The 6,540-nt window shown below is 47.0% G+C and overlaps 1 non-coding gene across 1 annotated transcript; it reads right to left on the bottom strand.

Moving 5' to 3' along the window:
• Positions 1 to 6,204: 6,204 nt before the first annotated feature.
• Positions 6,205 to 6,297, bottom strand: TRNAI-UAU (transfer RNA isoleucine (anticodon UAU)). Its single transcript is given in 2 exon segments — positions 6,205 to 6,240; positions 6,260 to 6,297. It is a non-coding gene; the product is annotated as a tRNA-Ile (tRNA).
• Positions 6,298 to 6,540: the final 243 nt, after the last annotated feature.

The following is a 6,540-nucleotide window of genomic DNA, read 5'->3' as shown; positions in this document are numbered from 1 at the left end:
TTTCATTGCTTCTCTTCTGGTTGGTATCTTCTCCATGTTTTCTTAGTTGCTTTGTCAAGTATTCTCGCTTCCTTATTGAAGTCATTCTTAGTTGTTTTCATTTTCGCGCAGTCGTGTGTTGTATTCGAGCTATTGTATTACTGAACCGTTTGGAGGCAGGCACACGTGCTGCACTGCAAGAGGAGAAAACTGATTCGTTCATCCGAGGCCGCTGTATTCATGCAGGCACCGCGGGATACGACGAATGTTTATGTCACTGGTGCGCACAACTCGGCCGCGCGCTGCGGTGCAGGCTGCCGCGATCGCCATGTGATGAGCCCCGTGTGTTGCTCAGGTGGCTTTTATCATATATGACTCCATTAAGTGCTGTTCCTGCTTACTCAGAGTTGTTGGATTGCAGTCGTCGAACTGTTAAACTACGCCAGCGTTTCCATTCTTAATATCATGCTTAGTCGTTCTCATTTTTTCCGAGTCATTCTTCATTAACTACGTTTTTGCTGAGCCATTCTTGATCATTATTACTCGCTAGAGAGGGGATAATTGTCTCTCCACTCACAACTTGACAATTTTAACCAATAGCAGGTGGCCGTCAGGTCGAAAGTTAGAATATTCTGATGTCTGGTGGCGCATTCGTACCAGCCATTTAAGCCGGCGTCGGTTACTTTAGCTCTGAGATGGCTTTGACAACGCTTGCAGACTTGACGAAGCCCTAATGAGATTGAAGATGCATAACTTTTATCTCACGTTTCTTTTTTATTGTTTTAGAGTGCTGCAGGGAAATAAGCTACATGCTGGAAACACAGACATTGCCTCGGCGCTGTGAGACACAGTACTTTGCTGCGTTAAAAGCCGGGCACTGTTCACGTAGCCGGTTGTTGGGTCTGCTCATATGGAGCCAGGCTCTCGTAATTCATGGCTCTAATAGCCGGTTTCTTACTTCCTGCATTTCCTGCCGCCCATTCACGATTCCACCACGATTGCCTACCGTATTTACATGAATGCGAGAGCAGCACATCACATTTCTTAGCCTATCTCGCGGGGATGATGCACTACTGACTACATGTGTCGTATAAAGTCTGGCGGGACGGTGACGCCTTACCCATTGCACACGGCAGAGTGGTCCAGCAAACCTCGCCTTCAGCAGAGTCTGCTTTGTTATGTGGCGGGGGGGGGGGGGGGGGGGGGGTATTGTATATAGCCACAATAGGGAGAAGAAGGGCCACCTCCAGACTTGCTTCAATTCATCGCGGAAGTCGACTTGCCATTCTCCATCTACCCCCGTCAGGCGCATTGATGCGACGCGGTTTCCTAGCACATTAGCACCGTTTACATGAATGCGATGCGCTAAAAAGTGGATGCGATGCGCTGCTGCCGCATTCATGAAACGTGGCTTACACGGACAGATCTTATAATTATTGACCTAGGTAGCAGTGTGCCGACTAATGTAGTAAAATGCAGGTAAATAATAGTAGTCGTGGACATGTATATAGTACAGTCCACGCACCTGTCTAGAGACTTCGAACGGCAGCACACGCGGCAGTGCACTTGTGCGATTTACGAGCGACCTAGACCCCTGAACTTGACCTTGTCGTGCATGCACACTTCCATGGATAGCGTTTAACTCCTAGTGTCTTCAAAAGCTATATGCCCGAATCCCAGGCCGCGGAGATCGCCATAATTCCACAACAGAGCGCGCTGTTCGAGCTCTCTGTACGACTGTACATGAATGCAATAAGAGAGTTTTTATTGTGACGACTCTCTGCTTAGTCTCGGTCAAGTTTAGCTTTTGCGACAGCGTGCGGTTCTAGTGAAAAAAAAAATCAATTTCAGCTTCCACATCGTCGCGTGAGTGACGTCAGGAACTTCAGCTATTAAATCGGCCTTTCGCCAGGCATTGCCCGGATGTTATGTATTTGTATTGGGAAACACAAAGTACATTACTCTTTCCGTAAGTGTTTAAAATGCGCTCCAACGATAGAAAAATTGTGTGCGCGGCGATCGAGCGGGCCTGCTCTATTTCCGCCATGTTTTGTTTCTACTTTGTCATAATGATAAGTCATTAGCTTTCCTTTACTTATTTTTTTTTACGTGGCAGCTGCGCTGTTGCGGCACTTACATATTTTGTTTTATTGAATACATGGCGCAGTAACCGATGGCAACGCACTTTGGCTGAGCTGAATTTTAAAAGTTAATGTCCTGTCGTTAGTGATCGAAATGAATGTATTGGTCATACGGAAGGTATGTGGTGTTCTATTTTTTGATTTTTTAACCTTTGCTACTAAGCTTAGAAGATTTTACTGCGAAAGCAGTACCAGTCTCGCAATGCGAAAATGCCGGCGTCTGTCTGTAGCGTTGGAGTAGGAATCAAATCAAACCAAATCAGTTTATTCGGGCATGAAGCACAGTACATGCCTCCACTATCCACATCCACCACCCACAGCCATCTCCACACCGCATTCCCCTAGCAGGGGGCTGCCCAACCTATTTTTCGTCCCCAGAACATTGTGATAATTTTATACAACTCTCTTGTTTGTCTTACCTAAATTATTGCATACTCGTGTTGGGTACGACCACAGTGACTAGTATGCAGAAACTCGATAAACTGCAGAGAAAGGTAGTTAAAATTATTACAAGCTCTGCATATGAGTATCATGTACAGCAATTATTTAAAAGCTCGGTCTATTACACTTGGAAGAGATGTGTAATTACTGCCTATGTCTTTCATTGATTAGAGAAAGTAGGCTAAACAGCAGTGTCCTGCAAATTTAGAGAAATTAGCCGTTAATGTTTCGTCAGGTCACTTCACAAGAAAAGCCGAATTCAGAAAAGTTGATTCCTGCAGAACAAATTACAGTGTGCACCGTATTCCTTCGGTCTTTTAATTCCTAGTTGTCTAAAAACACCGACGTTTTATAGCTGAATGCTAGGCAGCTCAAGAACATTTTTCTTGAATAAAACGTAAACCGTACATAACAGGTATTAGTCTTGTATGACTCAAGAACTGATTTTTCACTCCCATCTCACATAGGATGTATACCTCTTTCGGACACTATTTGAATGTAATTGCGCTGGAATTTCATATGTACGAGAATTTCATAGTGCATCCTTTTTTTATGATTGTGCAAATTTTCTTTCCTTAAATTCCACCACAGAGCATCATATTTTGTTTCCATGTATTTTGACTATCAGCATTGTACACTTACCATGCAGGAAAGTTTGTGTTTTTTATGTTTTTCTTGCATAAGTTTTGCTGTCAAGTGCCACCTGTCGTTTTTCATGAGGGGGGCGAGGACCAGTCAAGCTGCGGTTCCAGCTTTCAGCATTGTTTCCACACATAATTAGTAGAGACTAAATCTTATCTATGTAACACCCTCTGCCATCCTCGATTCACTATCGCGTCCCACTCCCGCTCACCTTCCAGAGGCGCCACCTACCCTCCTAAAACCATCCTCCAGAAGCGCCACTCGCTCACCCACCCTTTCTCTCCAAAAGGCATCCAGCCAATAGAAGCTCGCGTAGCAGCGAGGGCGCAATCAACTGCAAAGAGGCAGTGTGGCAAAGCCAGCTGCCCTCTATAGAAGACCCACCCACTGCCAATTTCCCCGCACCACCCACTAGATAAGGGGATAAGGGGCTGCCTACTCACCTACACCGCACCCCTCGACCCACCGTCCGCGTCCAGAAAAATTGTTTCGCGCGCGCTTCACACCTACACACTAAACAAATTCTCACCCTTAAGGGTGCAAATCAGCTGTCCCCAGACGAACACCCTTTTGGGTGCTAAAAAGGGTGCAGAGATCAGCACCCTTCACGAAGGGTGCACAGCATGAAAGTTTAGAGGGCGCGCATCAGTCCAAGGCTCTTGCTTCATGGGTGGATCAACGTGGAGCACCCTTTCAACATGCATTCCTTGAGGTGTTATGGAAAAATAGCACCCTTTAATGAGGGTGCAACCATTACATCCTCTAAAGTATCATTAAGTGCACCCTTCCTTAAGGGCGCTGATCTCTGCACCCTTTTTAGCACCGAACAATTGGAAAAGGGTGTTCGTCTGGGGACAGGTGATTTACACCCTAATTGTTTAGTGTGTAGGCTTAGAGAAAACGCGTTCATTACATTCCTTGAAACTGGTTAGTTAAGACTTACAGTAAAAGCAACAAAGTAATTATTGAGGGTAAATCCAATTGCTTTCGCATAATGGATGTATGATATGACTGATTGTACAGTAATTTTAGTGCGAAAGCATTGCTTAACGCGGTACGAACCAAGAATCTTGTGTGAAGCCTCGGAGGAACACGCGTAACCTCGAGTTAGTTCGGAGGGGCGTCGCGCCAGCTATGGCCAATGCGTGGGTGACCTTGGCTAAACCAAGCGTAGCATCAGCCTATGCAGAAATGAAACAAATACTAGCGAGACTGGGTTTCCAACTCTCCACAGCGCGAACAGATCAGCTTCGCTGGCCACTGCACGAGAGCACATGGCTTTCGTCGCAGACAATCTCGCTTCTTCTTAAGCTGAAACTCCCTCTTGCGTGAGTAAGGTGTCAGTAAGCCTCGCTCCTATTGGTCGGTCGTGACGGGCGGCCATTTTGCTTTATTTGCGTCATGGGTGGCTGCAGATTACGTCACGGACGTGGCAGAAGTGGTGACGTTGCGCACCTAATTATGCAGGCGGAAATTGACACTTTTTTTGTGACAGTCTCGAGGCGGTCAATGTGACCGTTGCTTTTTTGACAGAAAAAGGCGGCGGTTTACGCGGCCATACGACTGAGGCGGTTGCGCTGGCGCGAGCAACGGCGAAGGAGAGCGCACGAGGACAGGTTTGATCATGTTTGGCTTGCCGGACGAGCTGTTTCGAAGCCTTTTTCGACTGGAAAAGCAGACGGTGGAGTGGCTGTGCGACGAACGCGCCGATGAACTCGGAGGAAATTTGCTTGCGAGCGCTGCCGGTGCGGCGGTAGGTGCTGTGTGCACTGCGGTTCTTTGCTACCGGCGGCTTTCAAGCTGCCGTTGGTTACGAGACGCACGCGTCGGCATCGCACAACCGATGGTAAGCAAATGCTTGCGGCATGTGTTGGAGGCAATCTGCTACCTTAGCGCGCAGAAGGGGCGGGTTCCTGCGGCCACCCCTGTGCCACATAAATAAAACACGCTTACGCTGGCAAAACACTTTATTTTTCCCAGCGCAAATCGCACTTCGTGGTCGTCTTCTGTTTCCCAAGGGGAAAAAAAAAAACAGACAACCACTGGTCAAATACTGCAACGCCTCATCTTTTGGCATTTTTGTCATCGATCGAAAGAGCGGAACAACACAGACTTCAACAAGTTGTCTTCGTCGATTTTGTACCAAGTGCTTCTTCTAAGTTCGCTCGGTAGTCACGTAGCCTTCACTGCATTCGTTGAAGTTTTTCTGCACATTTAGGTCAACCGCATAGTAGCTTGATTTCAGGCGCCGCGTTAAAAACAATAACACGGCGTGGAATCGGCTGCTTTCGTGCAAAGCGGCTTGACTTTTTACCAGTTTTACCGCCGTCAGCGCTTCCCCGCGGCAGCAAAAGTTAACCAGCAGCCAATTTAATAGCACAACTTCAAACGCTTTTTGTTTTGCTTAATATTTTCACACTTTAAACATTATGTTTTGGCAAAATAAAATATTAGTCATATTGATCACTGCTTATTTCTTATTTCTTTTTATAAAAATTTAGCTGACGGTCGCTCACCCTGGAAAAAAAATGCTCTCGCGGCACCGCCCTGCGGTATTGGCTGATGCCTCGTTGCGTCAAGCGGTGACGTCTCTTCGTTTCGTCATTTTGATGTCACTGTCAACAACGTTTGACAGAATTTGTGACAGTTACGTAATCCGGCCCCAGCTTAACCTGGACCAGAGCTTAACCCGACTCTAAATCGCCGCTAGACGTGTCGACGACCTAGCAAACCAAAACCATGAGACAAACCAGGCTAAACGCATACTTTTGCCCGTCCACTCGGTTTAACTATGTTGAAACCCTACCACTTTTTTTGAGAACTTATTGCGTGAATAAAAACACGCTATTTGGAATGAAAATTTCCAAAGCATGGTTCAAAGCAACAGCGTAACCTTTTCTGAGTTTTGCTCTCAGGTTCTGTCGCCCTTTGAGCAGTGGGTTCGCGATGCAAAAGATGAAGCACATGTGGCGCCTGTAGAAGCAGCGAAAAAAAAGAAATGTTCCCCAGGTGAGGCTCGAACTCACAACCCCGGCATAGCTCACGAAGCACTGTCGTATAAGTACCGTGCGCTAACCAATTGCGCCACTGGGGAAGGACGCCGCACATCCCCACACGTCTCGGTATGTGTCACCTCCCTGCTGGCAGATGAACTGGGAGCGTAGCACAGTGATTAATTTCTAGTTAGGGCTCGGGAAATAACGTATCGTTATGCCAGACGGCGGACGCGAGTCTGGGTCCCTACAAGAGGACAATTCTGTGAATCTCTTCTTATCGGCCATAGCAGATAGTGACCACGGGGGAGTGGCGTCACTGAGGCTGCTACCACGACGGTAGG

Source organism: Amblyomma americanum, chromosome 9 (assembly GCF_052857255.1).
Source record: "Amblyomma americanum isolate KBUSLIRL-KWMA chromosome 9, ASM5285725v1, whole genome shotgun sequence".
Lineage (NCBI taxonomy): Eukaryota > Metazoa > Arthropoda > Arachnida > Ixodida > Ixodidae > Amblyomma > Amblyomma americanum.
The sequence above is the reverse complement of the archived record's forward strand: the minus strand, read 5'-3'. Positions and strand labels throughout refer to the sequence as shown.